We start from the raw sequence: 16,639 nt of genomic DNA, 5'->3' as shown, positions 1-16,639 counted from the left end.
GTTAGAACCTTGGATGAGATAAAGGACTATGGTTATAACTAGATAGATTTGGAGGTGGCTCATGTCTGGTACATCTCATTTAATGTAGGTTTTATGCTTGTGGATAGTGCTAAATACATGGGCATATGTGTAACTGTAGAGTTCTGAATGAAAGCAGAAAAGAAACCTAGATGTTACAGTTCATTAGTCTACAAAAGTTCATGATCAGTGCTGTTGGACTGTAGCAAAAACAAGTAGATTAGGATGTACTTTTAGGTTGATCTAATATAAAGCCTGGTACAAGAACTTGGTTAGGTTTCATTTCAAATTTAAAAATTGCATTTATGTAGCACTTTTCACTACCATTGGAGGATATCCCAAAGCACTTAATAGCTAATTAAACGCTTGTTTTTTTTTAAATGTCGTCACTGTGGTAATGTAGGAAACATGACAGCTAAATTGCTTGTAACAATGTTCCACAAACAGCAATGTGGTAATGACGGGATAACCTGTTTTTTTTTTAGTATGTTGGTTAAGGGATGAATATTGCCCAGATCAGCACCATGAGCTCCCTTCCAAGCTAATGCAATGGGATATTTTCTTGAGGGGCCGGACAGTTTAACATCTCATCTAAAAGACAGCACCTCCAACATTGCAACAATGCTTCAGTTCCAAACTGGAGTGTCAACCTATATTTTGTTTTCAAGTTACTGAACTGGGATTTGAACCCACAACCAGCTGACTCAAGTACAAAAGTGACACCTAGAATACTGGGCTTGGTTGTTAACTTGCGGCAAGAGCTGACTGCTTTCGGTTCAGGCCTCGTTGCTGGCAATCCTTGAGCATCAAGTGGGTAGCCCATTGCAGCTGACTGGTTGTGGAAAGGCAAGTAACTGTTCAACTCCCACGCTTAGCCAGCCAGTAGTTGGGGCACAGATAGTGATTCTGGGGATTGCAGCTTTGCATGGGCCAGCAGCAAGTTGGTTTTTATTAATGGACATCCCTCAATTAAAGAATTAAATCAGCAAAATTCCAAATTGTTTGTGAAGGAGAAATAAGGATATAAAGATTGGGTCATTTTGACTGTGGCTTTTTTATACATTGTCCCTTATTTCTAATCCTGAATTGAGGTAATGGAACATTATTATTTAACTTTAATATGTTTTCCTTTACTGAATAAACATAAGATGCACTACAAAGTAACTCTGTTAAAAATAAGTGATGAATCATCTGTGTCCACACACACTGGGGTAGTTATAATCATGTTACTCCTTGAGAGGCAGTGTCTGACTCCCTTTCCCTGGTAAATAATAGACCCAAAGATGGATAGATAAACTACATTGAAAGAATGAAAACGACTATATGAAAGGTAGGTCTTTAAAAGACAATGACACCAAGGGTAAATTGTAAGACTTAAGACAGTACATATATTCATCTCAATGTAAACATTGGACAGTTTAGCTAATTGAATACAAACATAACATACAGCTGATTGATCCTCGTTATCCCAGACAGATTGAACCTAATAAAAAAATGACTTGCCTTTTGTGACTTCCTGATAGTGGACAAAATGCAGCCCAAATCAACATGAACATCACACCATGAAGTCTTGAAAACCAAACAGGTAAGCCAACAGCGATAAGAAACATCAAATCTTCACCGTATACTTGTTAATACTTATCCAGCTTTTTTCTACTCTGTTGATGGACTATCTTTCAGTAAGTGCCAGTTTGCTGTCAACATGAGAAAAGGCTTTAACCTCCACTGGGATCTCATTACATTCATATCAAGGTAGTTGAATTAAATATTCATCAAATTAGGAGGCAGGAGATGAAAATGAAGAGGTCATAATTGATAAAAATATAAGAATGCTTTGGTTAGAATACCTCAAAAGGAAAGAGGTGGTCTTCATAGCAGGTGTTAAATTCACTCTTGTTATGCAAAACAGCAGTGTAGCGGAGAGAATAGTCTTAACAGGATAAAAGTGAGACACTTATCAGTGTTTTATCCACTTTTGCCAATTGTACCTCTGTCAGATCTCAATCTTGACTCTTGGCAACTTAAACCTACAATCTGTTTGATTTAGAGTCTTTCAAGAATAAATGTGTTTATATGCCTGTCTGACAAAAAAAAACTTTACTTGGATTCCCTTGACTATAATATTTAGCTTTCACAGCTAAGGAAAATAGTGATTCATTAAAGATGTAAAACACAAGCAGAATAATTTTCTTAAATATCACAGACAAGTTAGCATCTATTTGTGGAACATTAACCCTTTACAACACATTACAGCCTTCCTAGAAGAATCTATAAATACCAAGGGTAACAAGCACATGGGAATATCACCCCCTCAAAGTCACAAACCACCTTGACTTGGAAATACATCACCATTCCTTCATAGTCGCTGGGTCAAAATCCTGAAATTCTCTACCTAATTGCACTGCAGGAGTACCTTCACCACATGGATGGTAGCAGTTCAGGAAAGAGGCTCACCACCATCTTCTCAAGGGCAATTAGGGACGGGCACTAAATACCAGTTTTGCTAGTGACACCCACATCCCATGAATGAATATTAAAACAAAGTGATCATTTCCCTGTAAATGAATGCAGCAAGAAATGTATGCCATCCTTTTCAAATTGTTTTAATCTGTATTAGAGTGTGACACTTTGAATTGTTATAGACTTAAAACCTTACTCTTTGGCATTATTCACATACTAAATAATGGTGCCACTCTGATTGTTTCATCTACCATCCAGTAATTCTTTGTGTCCCCCTCTCTAGCTTAAAAATTGTGATTGCATTGCTTAACAGCATGAAGAAGATAGCTAAAGAACTATATTTTATTGGTTGGAGAAAAGAGGATAGTGTTTCGTCAGCATTATTCTTTGTAAGATGCATTGCGAGAATTGTTTCAGCTGCTGGGAATGCTGATTCAGGAAGTCATGGCTTGCTCTGTAAGAACCAAAGCATTTAAGAAGTGCATCAGATGAGAAGAATAGCAGACACTGTCTGTAGACCTGAATGCAATGAGGAAAATGATAGACTTCCACAAGCTGCTGAGATAAAGCTAAAGTACAGTTTGAAATGACAAGTACATGTCACAAGTAGAAAGGTCACAAGATGCATCCTCATAACCTTTAAATCATCCTGTGTTGATTCGTGATAGTCATTAATAGAAGGTTAACATGCTCATTAGTACCAGGAGAAAAAAACTAATGGGAGAGATATGATAACAATATAAATTGAAAAGTATGCACCCAAAAATCTTAGGGCCTTAATAGAAGAAATCTTCATAAGCTTTATAATTGCATTGTCATTTTGTTTCAGGGTGGGGTGGGGAGCAGTTGATTTCAATCTCTCAGTTGCTAAATTTACCTAATTTCAAAGCTAATCTTTGCACAATAAGAGGGCGAGAGAGACTCCTTCTGAGGAAATTACCCTGGGTGTTATAGGTATGAAAATATTGAGAGAGATGGTGAAGCTGGAGGCCTCCTCCAAACTCTGGACAAGTACTACCATGCGTTCTGATGTTTAATATCTTGTCTCCTGTTCAGTCACTGGCACATCTGACAGTAACGCAGTGAAATAATTGAGTGAAGGCTTTTATTTGCTTTAACACCTTGACCTATGTCTGCACATGTAGGTTTAAAAGAACTAAGTGGCACCACAGCCAGCCTCTGAGCAAGCCAGCTCCTCACAATATTCTGCATCACTTGCCATTTTCAGCAAGTACCAGTGCACATGCACTGGACAATGTAGATGAAATGTAGTACTACCAGGTGAGTATGAGTGTATGAGTGAAGAACAAATATCTGCTGCTGAAGTCCAGCATGGCTCCTGTATTTGCAACACCATGTAGGGGTTCTGGTCTGCAAGGGCACATATGAAGATTGCTTCCTAAGCAGATTTATTCATTTGAGGTATCTGTGATTATGCACAACGCCCTGCAAGGGTGAGGATCAGAGGTGTTCAATAGCTCACACTCGTGAATGAGTTGTTGGCTGCACTGCAGTGTGCTTTGAGTGCACGTCAATTAATGGGTATATCAACACTGAAGTCTTCAGTAGCATATGTGCTGAGCACAGTGGGAGCATCTCACCAAGGCTGAGTGTTACACTGTAGGTGCTTTGGGCTCACCTACAAGAAACCTGACAGACATCACACTGGGTGATCAGATGGAGAATGCTTTGAGGGATGTATTTACAGCCTTCCTTATTATCCAAAGTTCTCCTCCTATGAAGATCAATAGATATGCTCAGGGACTGCCCAGTAAGTGTGGTGTGCCTTTAAGGAGCACAGTTGAAACTCCTATCCTCACTGCAATACCACATCCAGCATCCTTGTACAAGTAACAATAGTCTGAGGTAAAGCGAAAGTACAGTTTGAAATAACAAGTACATGTCACAAGTAGAGGTCACAAAATGCATCCTCATAACCTTTAAATCATCCTGTGTTGATTCATGATAGCCATTAATAGAAGGTTAACATGCTCAGTCATACCAGGAGATAAAACTAATGGGAGAAATATGATAACAGTATAAATTGAAAAGTATGTACCAAAAAATCTTCATATGTGGTAGCCCTTACAGACCAGAACCCCTACATGGAGTTACAAATACAACAGCCATGCTGGACTTGAGCAGCAGATATTTGTTCTTCACTCATACAGTACTCACCTGGTCGTACCACATTGTCCAGTTCATGTGCACTGGTACTTGCTGAAAATGGCAAGTGATGCAGGATGTTGTGAGGAGCTGGCTTTCTCAGAGTCTGGCTGTGGTACCACTCTGTTCTTTTAAACCTACAAAAGTAAAAAAGTAGCCACCACCAGCTAGCAACAGCAGAAGTAGTCTTTTTAACAAGTTAACATTATTCATAAAATACTCTTAACATGGGTTGGAATGTTTTTTAGTTTGAATATTAGCTATGTTTTACTTTCTTCTATATACTGCTATGAATGAATTACTACCTCACAAGTTGAGTGTTTTGTTTCAGGGAAGGAAAATAAAATTCCACATTATTATCTACCAGATCCTGCTGAAATTAAGGATATGTGGGTGTTCGGATAAGTACTGAATTGGGTTCCAGCTCTCCCAGGGTTGAAAACCTGCACGACCCCAAAGATGAGATTAGGGAACCATGATCATTGTAGAACATACTTGAACATGGGTCACTGCTTTCAAGGTTATTGTGGAGTGGGTGGATGGTTGTTGGGCTGGGGGAAATTAGAGTGTATGAAAAAGTTAATAAGCTTTCATTTCTTTTGTAATAAATTGTACATGATATGCTTACAGAAGTAGTGATGATGGATTCTCCCATTTGTTTAGATGGATGAGTGTTCAGCTAGGAGACCTTATCTAGGACGGTGTCATCTCATATAGCCAAATTGCTGAAAAAATAGATTTTTTTGGCGAAGCTTTTCCTCCTGCACTCATCAGGACAATTCACAAGAAAATACCAATGTCAGGCAAAACAACATATTTATACTATATAAGAGAGTGCGGATTGGTTGGCAAGTGGACTCTGATTGGTGGTGATGTTGCCATGGCGAATGAACCAGTTTTTGGTGACTGACAGTTAACTGCCAAGCACTGTTTGAAATTTAAACCAGGCAGCTTGACTCTGGTCAAGACATTGCCCTGGGGAATGAACCAGTGAATAGCTGTCGCTTATTTTGTTTAGCTGAAACAGACACAATGTGTGTACATGTTCTTTCTGTCTGCAAAGAACAGGGCCCTGTGTATTAATATATGTAGTTTCCAGTACACGACACAGCAACACCTCTACCAATCAGAGCACACTTGCCAACCCATTTGCACTCTCTTCTCTTACAGTATAAATATGTTGTTTCCCCTGATATTGGTATTTTCTTGCAAATTGTCCTGATGATTGCAAGACGAAAAGCTTTGACAAAAAAAGTCTCTTTTTCCAGCAATACTCAAGTACTGTACTGCCAAACGACTGCTAGTTAAGCCAAATCTTGATTTGCAGATCTGATTGCAGAAGTACTAATGAATAAAAATCTTTCAAAAATAAGATGTATCCATCAGTAGCCTGAGCTGATGGGAGACAATTCCTATTAAGTCCTTAGCGCAGGGTATTGTCTCTGTTCAAACCATGATTTCTGAACTGTACAAGCTCCACATGCTGGTAAAACACAAGGTATTCGCTATCAAATTTTACAGCCTTATTACCAGATATTGCACAGTGGCCCTGCATCAAATAGGCCAAAATGATATTTCAGACTGGTGGCACTTGAACTCGTATATTAAGCCATGGTGTCAAATATCAATACTTAGCTAATACCATTTTGATGCCTTAAGTTACAGTTTTACATTCAACTTACATTACCTGAACTAGTGTCAGTAAAATAAAAGCAGTAATGATACAGTAGTTATAAGTAATGCTGGTTAGTGATTGAAGACTGTAAGGCTATTGACATTCATTATAACTAATCTGTGGGATCTGTGGAATCTGTGGGAGTTATTTTTCACTTCTAAAGCAGAATGATAAAGAAATTGAATACCTAGTATTTAGAATTTGCATTATCTTTGTAAAATGAAACTGTAGTGTAATTGGAAAATTGAGCTCTCTGGATACTGCGTGTGTTGTTGCTGTCTGTGGTACTTATGGATTATACAATTTGATACCACAAGCATTGCTGCATCTTAGCCTTGCATATGTAGTCCCTATACAAATAGAAGCTTTAAAAGTGAACGCGTGAAACCAGAATACCAGCAAAAACAGTGAACTGTGGACGAACCTTCCATAAAAGAACTGGATAAACATCTGATCAAGAATGAAATTGAAAGATGAAGACAAATATGCAGAGACAAGCAAATAATCACTATTGCAGAGTAAGTACATATAGGGAAAGCCACTTGGCTTCCATCCAGAAAAATCCTAAAGTTATCCAATTGTTAGAGCAATTCAAAGGGTTTCAGTTCCATTTATCTGGAAGTCTATCCTGTGTTCTTCACAGATTGAAAAAAATTCATGATTTAATTTCTGAGCTTTACTAGCTAGAGCCAGTATTCCCTTATTCTAATTGCAATTTAAATTAAAGTAATATTCTGGATTAACATTTATCCAATTCCTTAATGATTTTATATTCATAACATCACCGATCAGAAGACTGCTTCGCATTGTTGGAAAGCCCATATTTCTCCAAACTCCTCACTCAACTCAAACATTTGACATTGAGGATCAACATCACTGCTCTCCTTTACACTGCCTCTATTGCTTGTATGTGTCCCTTGAATCTTGCTAACCAAAAATTGATGCAGAATTGAAGGGATGGTATGACCAGAACTGATGGCAAGAAAGGAAATAACCTCACAAATTCTACATTTTGTACAACAGAAATCAATGTCTTGTTGGAAAAATTGTGAATATTATGTAGTGTATCTTTCGATCTAAAACATGTAAAGGAGCTATAGAAGAAAATCTAATTGGAGGTAAAATTTAGTAGACAGAATGGTACAAGAAGAAATTTTTACAAGAACCAAAAACAATAATGAAAGTTTGTATTAACATATGTAAAGCTAGTAAACTGACAACAAAGCATCTAAAAAATGGTAAGATTCTTGCACAAGTCAGGAGTGTGATGGAATACTCTCCACTTGCCTGGATGAGTGCAGCTCCAACAACACTCAAGAAACTTGACACCATCTAGGACAAAGCAGCCCGCTTGATTGGCACCCCTTCCACAAACATTCACTCCCTCCAACACTGACGAATAGTGGCAGCAGTGTGTACCATCTACAAGGTGCACTGCAGAAACTCACCAAGGTTCCTTAGGCATCACCTTCCAAACCCATGACCACTACCATCCAGAAGGAGAAGGGCAACAGGTACATGGGAACACCACTACTTGGAAGTTCCCCTCCAAGCCACTCACCATCCTGACTTGGAAATATATCGCTGTACCTTCAATGTCGCTGGGTCACTTGGAAATATATCGCTGTACCTTCACTGTCACTGGGTCAAAATCTCGGAACTCCCTCCCTGACAGCATTACACCATAGGAACTGCAGCAGTTCAAGAAGGAAGCTCACCACCTTCTCAAGGGCAATCAGGTGTGGGCAATAAATGCTGGCCTAGCCAGCGATGCCCACATACTGTAAAATGAATTTTAAAAAATAAGCTGGCTTTCGAAACTTAGCATAAGCTGTACTTCAGAAAAACCCCTACAATAAAAGTACCAAGGACTTGAGTTTTGAGATGCTTCTAATTCTCAAGCAGACTTGATTTCTGGAATTTCATTCTGGCTAATGAGTTCAATTCCAACATAGCTTTATATAACATTTCGGCAATTAACTTACTTGAGAATAAATGCAAAGCCCTGACCACTGACTGAAAATTTTTGACTTCTAACTTTTTAATGAATTAATTATGTAAAAGTAATTTGCATTAATTTTTCTAATTTATGGCATTTTTTTGAAGCAAGCAACTGCAGCTTGAATGATGAGACCCTATTGTCTTTGCCAAATATCACAGCTGTGTTGCCTAACTGTCAGCCTGTGCCAAATGGGTAACAATACTAATGTAAAGAATTGTGGATAATTGGGCTGAAATTTGCAATTGGCAATAAGGTATGCATTTCATGGAAGAACTGGATAGATTGCTGCTTTAGAATGTAATTGAAGGTTATAGGAATCAATGTGGAAAGAAGCAAGTAATCCATTGCTTACACAAGTACCTGTGCTGCTGAGAACCATGTAACCAGGGTTAAACAGTCAATGTACAAGGATTGAATAAATAATATGTTTTACTCATTACCTTTTGGGTATTAGGAAGAAACTGAGCACTGTTCTCTCGAGTGTAAATGTGTGGAGCTGAGACTGTGAAAACAAATAGAGCGTTTTTGGTCAAGGTGAAGTATGTTATTGACTTCTGTCTTGCTGTGGGGTAAAAATCCAGGTTTAATTACAGAAAATGACCACCCTATTAAGCACGCAATAAAGCAGGACCTAGAGGGGGTTGGCCATCTGGGTATGAACAACACATGCATTTATAATTCTGCGGTTGATTTTTACCAAGTCCACTGTGCTTCAAGATGCTGATCGAAGCAGGTAACCATCAGATTGTTATGGCAGCAGTCATTTGGGGCAGGATCAATTGAATTGAATGGCTTGACTCCCATCCAAAGACCAGTATGCTGTAGATCTCTTTGAACTATATATTGGATTAGCAGCTATATTTACATATTCACCATGAATGGTTTGCCATCTGATGTAGTTGTGAGATAAAATTTTAATAACCTTTTTTGTTCTGATTTATTTTCAAAGGATTTTGAATGGCATATCTATGTCCAATATTCTGTCAGCCTGAAGCCATCAGGGAGCAGGGCAAATCAAAGACTTTGTGGTAGTAAGGCACCATCATAGAATGCATTTTAAGGTTCTATTTATATTGACAGTTGGCACCGGATAATTCCCTCCTTTAGTTCTGATATTTCAAGAATAGTGAAATCTGTCATTACAATAAATCTACTGTTTACATTTAATACTCCATTTATCTGTGTTAAATAAATGTGATTATTAGTTAATAGCCCAAGCCACGTTTTTGTGAAGTTTTTTATTCTTTTGCGTACCAAAATACTAAAACTGTGAGACTACATGGTACACTGGAAATACAATCACGATGGTTCTCTGTTCAATCCTTGGACTCGCTAATTTACCTAGATATTGGGCAGATAAAGGCACACTGCATGGGGGCTCACCAGTGTGACCTGTGGTGCTGAAGCTGATGAAAACATTAGTGTAAAAACCCCAAAAACTAGGACCATGATACAATGGTCTGTTAAGGAGCAGCCAAGATGGTCTCTTTTTTTTTGCTTACTTACTTAAACTCTTATTACAGCCTTTTGCTTTAACTCTCTAAGGTATTAATATTTTTTTATAATGCACAGATTTTTAACAGTGTTGCTTAATGAGGAAAGGATCATTAACTGTACACAGGCAATACTTCAGTGATTAAGATGCAGCTGTTTATAACGAGCATGCCTCTTTTCAGGTCACAAGACTTAATTGCTGCAAATGGGCACTTCCTAAAAGACAATTAGAGACTAATTTGCCCTTCGGTTAATTAGTGGGTAATGTTGAAATTTCAGTTAGTTGAGACTGGATCTGCACTGTTAGAGACCACCATTATGAAAGAAGACTTCCAGGAAATAATTCTTCACACAGTGATGAACACATGGAAAGGATACTGTGTAATTACTAAAAAAAAACAGTTGGATGCTGCAATTGTAGAGTGGGGTGTGGGAGGCAAAACATCAAGAACATTCTGAATGGATGAACTGAGGTGGTCTGATATCCTTTGTCATCCATAAATATCTTTCGATGATCAGATTCATGTGAAGCCTGACTGCACTCAACCCCCTCCCCCCACCTCCAGCCAAGGCTCAGTGCACTGGACTGGAGTAACCATTCTCTTCTGGCTGAGAGTAATTTGGAAGGTTTCTGGATTAAGCCATTTGCAAAATGGAGCATGGTTTTTTTCGCACCTCCACTGTTCACTTTTGGATAATGATGGGATGGGTCTAAAGTGGCAAATGGTAACTCACCAGACCATTTTGTGTTCCTACATGAGGATATATTTGAAAGGGTAAGAATAACTGAATGTCATTCCATATATTTGGCATTAGATTCCTTTTTGAATGTTCAGTGTTGCTAAGCTAATGGGTGGATGGTATCTTTAAAAAGAATTGATTGGTCTTGGCAACCCTTCAGACAAACCTTTTGACTGTCACAGCTGATGTGTTTGGCTCCATGCAAATACCATCCAGAACACATCACAGAAATGTAAATGAGTCTAGTGCTGGAAAATCCCTGGGCTAACAGCTCTGAGAAATTGGTGGGTGCAATACCTGCCCTGACCCAGTGGGATTCCCACCAGCCTGATGTGAACTTGTCACTATTTGCATAGTTGGAAAACCTCTCCTGGTCATGGTATATTAATCTTCTCTCTTGGGATTTAATTCATGTTTTCAGCTCAGAACATGGCCCCAATATTAATGGGGAGACCAAAAATAGCCAAAGAACTTGAAAAAAGGGAGGCCCTGCTAGCCTTAATGACAGGGCCTTGTTAATGCCTTGTAGATCTCCCTGGCAGCCAATCAAATGGACAACCTGGTTGGTGAGTGGTGTGAACATGAGCGGGAGGAGGCGACAACTGGGGTCCTGAGGTTGGTCCCCAGCCTTCAGGTTGGTGGAGAGGGGGCAGTGCTCTGTGCTCAGGATGGCTTGGGGAGGCCAAAGGCTTCCTTGAGGGCCCTTTAGAAAGCACAGTTGCTCCTGGCCCACAAGAAGAGCCACTGCATTCCTGAGCTGGCAGCTCTCACCTAAGCTCAATGCATACATGGGCACATACACCTTAAGTAGTGAAACAGGAGATGGTTAAACGGCAAAAAATATTGGAAGCAAAGTTAAAAGAAATAAAGATGTTTGCAGACAAAAAAGGTTAAGCAAAAAATGATCAGTGGCTTGCCAACTGCTATCTTGCTCATATCAGCAGTATTGGCAATCCTAAACAAATCCTATTGTAGCACTGAGTCCTCAGATATACATTCCTATGTATTTGTTATTAAAACCATAAATTAGCAACCCATTAATGCAGAATCCAAACATTTTCAGTCTCATGACCAGTGATCATCCAGATAGAAACTCACCCTGTGTCGTAGATGTGAGACAGGCTGAAGTTGAAACCACAAAGGAATGTGTACCTCTCACATTGCCGTTCATATATCTGAGCAACCTTAAGATCTTTGAGCCCTCGGAAATCGTGGCAAATGCTATTTTATGTAGATTATCCCTCTAAAATATTAGGATTTATGTTCCAGTATGCCACATGTTTCAGATTATGTTTCCAAATGCTTCAGACAATTTTTGGTGTGTAGAGACTGTTTGATAGGCAAAAGCGACAGCAACTTTGAGGACATTAAAATCCCACAGATGGCTATAATCACTAATCTATTTTAGAAGTGTTAGTTGAGAGAATATTGGCCAGAAACTGGGAGATGGGAGAACTCACTGCTGCTGGCACGGAATCCTTAACATCCACCTGAACCACTGGGTAACCATTTAACCAAAGCTTCAGCCAAAGGTCAGCAACTCCTGAGTACTATAAAGTGGCCACAGTTTAACTTAGGTATTAAAGTCATAGAGTAAGAGTTGAACTTACTGCTTTCTGATTCTAAGGCCAGAACACTATAAAGTGAACCAAACTGACATCTTAAACAAAAACAGAAAATGCTGGAAAATCTCAGCAGATCTAACCGCATCTGTGGAGAGAAAGACAGAGTTAACGTTTCAAGTCCGTTTGACTCTTCAGAGCAGACTGAAAACTGACATCTTGGTTGATAGGTTTTTGAAAATGTTCATTCAAGGTTATTCCACCCCAGAGAGCAGGATAACCACTTTTTCTGCCTATAAGAATTGTTTACAGGATAGTTGGATAGTCTCAGCTCTGAACACTAGAACTTTTAATCAAATAACAGATTGTTTTGACCTATGGATCAGTTTCCCACAGAGGAATTGAAATTGATGTTTGAAATTAATCCTTGTGTTCTTGATTGACAAGGCAATCAAGGGTGGGTTCCAAAAAAATTCTTCTAATATTAGTCTGGAGGAGCTGATAATCCACAATGGTGTAGCCTTAGCCTTGTGAGTCATCAGAAAACAGCCTCTTTTAATCACTCATGCAATTTCTCCCCTTCAGAAATTTATTTCAATATTTTATTCATTGCTAGTCAGTAAATCTGTTATGACTTAGCTGTATTCCTTGTTTTGTACATATGAGGCAATGTGTTATGGGAAAGTTGATGCCAACATTATACTTATAAGTCTCAACCTTTCTTCTGAGATTTAGGCCAAAAACATTTCTAAAATATTATCCCTGCCCTAGAATAATGATATATATATTGATGGGGGATGGACAGGCAAGTGGAGTTGTGGCTTCAATCAGATCAGTGATGATCTTAATGAATGGCGGAGCAGGCTCGAGGGGCCAAATGGCCTACTCCTTCTAATACTTGTGTTCTTGAAATGGAAAAGTCAACCTTTTATAGTTAAGGTTGTTTGTTTAAGTTAATAGTTGAGGTACATTATTGGTATAACTGAGAAGAGATATATGATGTGGTATAACTGACCTGGCAGTACTTAATACTGATGCGGAGTGTCCAATATGAGTAGGCGCTTCATTCCCCGATGAAACATCACTCATCATTGTTGGCATAAAATTTACCAGAATATTATTCAAAGCTTTACAATGTGATTTTTACACTAAGGGCCCCTTGAGCTGTTCATACAAAATTGTGTTTTTTATAAACTACATGTTCTGTGGTTGGTAGAAAAGTTGCTTACCTGAAGATGTATAAACTGATTCACCTTCTAGCCATATTGTAAAAATGGTGATTTACTTACTTAAATTCAAGTAAGTCTATTTACAGAACTCTGTGCTCATTCTGTCAAACTCTGAATCAAATGTTGAAGCATCAATATATATCATTATTCCAAGGCAGAGATAGTATTTTAGAAATGTTATTGACCTAAATCTCAGAAGAAAGGTTGAGATTTATAGGTTTAATGCTGGCATCAACTCTCTCATAACACATTGCCTTGTATGTACAGTATAAGGAATATAGCCATGTCGTAACAGGTTGACTGACTAGCAATAAATAAAATATTGAAATAAACTTCTGAAGGGGAGAAATTGCAAGAGCGATTAAGGGAGTCTGTTTTCTGATGACTCACAAGGCTAAGGCTACACCATAGTGGATTATCAGCTTCTCCATACTAAATTAAAAATAATTTTTTTGTGTTCTTTAAGGCAGTTTCCCACAATACAGCATCTCCAATCTGATCGCATTGGCCCCGTGAGACCAGGCACCTGCTAATTATGTGCTTGACCATTAGGAGGTGTCAGAGTTGACCCGGGAGATTTCAGATTTGGAAGAAAATCTATAATGAATCTTTTTAACAACTTATGACATGGATAACCAATGTCGATGTGAATGGTCTGTCTTCTGTACTGTCAAATTCATGTACAAGCCTTAAATATTTGTCTACGTTGCATGCCATTATATTCCCCAAGCAAGGACCTGGTGTAAGTTAACTGCAACCAAAATTGAAAGTGCAAAAGGACTCTCCCAAGACCTGCTGCCAAACAGGTGTGTTTTTAATGAGTGATGGTAGTCTCATTCTTGGCTCACTTGCTACCTGTGCTTAGGGAACCAGGGAGTGAAAGTGCCTAAGGATTAATACAGGCCATTAGACAGGAGAGAGGGTTATATTACAGCTGAGCCCAATTATCTGTATCTGACATCCACATGTATATTTTCTATCAGAGGTCATTGGATAAATCCAAAACTGAAACCTTGTCTTACTTTGATCCTTCCTGGCATTAAGGTCAATTGTAGAACCCCAGGCCTGGTACCACCCAGGTTGAAATTTGAACGTCAGCCCTGGCTCAGTTGGTAGTATACTTGACTCTGAATCACAAACCTTGGGGTTCAAATCCCACTCTAGGACTTAAGCACAAAAATCTAGGCTGACACTCCAGTGCAGTATTGTGGGAGCATTGCACTGTTGGAGGTGCTGTTTTTTGGATGAGGTATTAAAACAAAGCCCCATCTGCCTGCTCGGGTGGATGTAAAAGATTCCAAGACACTATTTCAAGGAAGAGCAAAGGATTATCCCCAGTGTCCTGGCCAATATTTATCTCTCAATCAACATCACAAAAAGCAGATTATCTGGTCATTTATGGGAGTTTGCTGAGCACAAATTGGCTGCTGCATTTCCTACATCACATCAGTGACTATGCTTCAAAAAGTACTTCATTGGCTGTAAAGAGCTTTGAGACATCCAGTGACCATGAAAAATGTTATATAAATGCAAGTCTTATTTTCATCAGCACAGATTGAAATTTTAATGTACGATACATTTACACACTAAGGATTTCTGTTTAGGGGGCAAAAAACTTTTAATATATATTCTTCTGTCTAGAATTTATACTTATCATATTTGACTTATTCTGCCATTCTTCAGGAGCATGTAAAGCCTGTGTACATATGAAAGCTTTGTGCAAAGAATTGTCTCAGAATTTTGTATTTCTTCAACAGCAAAAATTCGGAAGTGATTCTGTATTCCTCATGGAGCACTGCAGCCACAGAAAGCATTGATCAGAGAATTGGGACAAGAATGTTCTAACTTATATGCTCTTCATGTATGGTTATATTAGACTTGATGTTGTGTGATGTGACAGGATTAATTAATGACCTCAAAATAAAGGCACCCCTAGGCAGCAGTGACCACAATATGATTGAATTTTACATCCCGTTTGAAAGGGAGAAGAGTGGGTCTAAGACTAGTATCTTAAACTTAAATAAGGGCAACTATGTGGGGATGAAAGCTGAGCTAGCTGAAGTGAACTGGGAAACTAGGCTAGAGGATAGATCAGTAGAGAAGCAGACATTTAAGGGGATATTTCAGAGTATTCAGAATAAGTACATTCCTATTATAAAGAAAAATTCTAAGGGGAGGACTCACCATCGGTTAACTAAAGAAGTTAAGGAAAGCATCAAACTTGAGGAAAAAGCATACAACTCCTCAAAGATGAGTGGCAGGACAGATGATTGTCAAAATATAAACAACACAGAAAATGTCTAAAAAATTATCCAGGAGAAAGAAATTAGAGTATGAGAGGAAGCTATCTAGAATTGTAAAAACGGATAGCAAGAGTTTCTACAGGTATTTAAAAAGGAAAAGAGTAAGTAAAGTGAGTGTTGGTCCTCTAGAGAGTGACAGTGGGGAGTTAATAGTAGATAATAAGGAAATGGCAGAAGAAATGAACAAATATTTTGCTCCTGTGTTCATTATGGAGGATACAAAAAACATTCCAATAATAGCTGCAAATCAGGAGGTGAAAGGGAAATGGTACTGAGCAAATTGATGGAGCTGCAGGCTGGCATGTCTCCGGGTCCCGATGGACTACATCCTAGGGTCTTAAAAGAGGTGGCTAATGAGGTAGTTGATACACTGGTTTTAATTTTCCAAAATTCACTAGATTCTGGAACAGCTTCATCAGTCTGGAAAGTAGGAAATATAGCCCCTCTATTCAAGAAGGGAGGGAGGCAGAAAACAGGAAACTACAGACCAGTTAGCTTGACGTCTATTGTGGGGAAGTTGTTAGAATCAATCATTAAGGAGGTACTTAGAAGAGCTCAAGGCAATCGGGAAGAGTCAGCATGGTTTTGTAAAAGGAAAATCATGTTTAACCCCAACTTGTTGGACTCTTTTGAAGGAGTAACATGCGCGGTGGATAAAGGGGAGCCTGTAGATGTACTGTACTTGGATTTCCAGAAGGCATTTGATAAGGTACCACATCAAAGGTTATTATGGAAAATAAAAGCGCATGGTATTAGCAAGGATAGAAGATTGACTGGCTGGCAGAAAGTAGAAAGTATGCATAAATGGGTCATTTTCTGATTGGCAGGATGCGACAAGTGGAGTCCCACAGGGGTCTGTCCTGGGGCCTCAACGTTTTACGGTTTACATCAATGACTTAGATGAGGGGAGCAAAGACCATGGTAGCTAAATTTGCAGATGACACAAATATAGGTGGAAAGTATGTTGTGAAGAGGATATGAGGTTGCAG

This window comes from Cetorhinus maximus, chromosome 27 (genome assembly GCF_964194155.1).
Source record: "Cetorhinus maximus chromosome 27, sCetMax3.hap1.1, whole genome shotgun sequence".
NCBI classification, from domain to species: domain Eukaryota; kingdom Metazoa; phylum Chordata; class Chondrichthyes; order Lamniformes; family Cetorhinidae; genus Cetorhinus; species Cetorhinus maximus.
The sequence above is the reverse complement of the archived record's forward strand: the minus strand, read 5'-3'. Positions refer to the sequence as shown.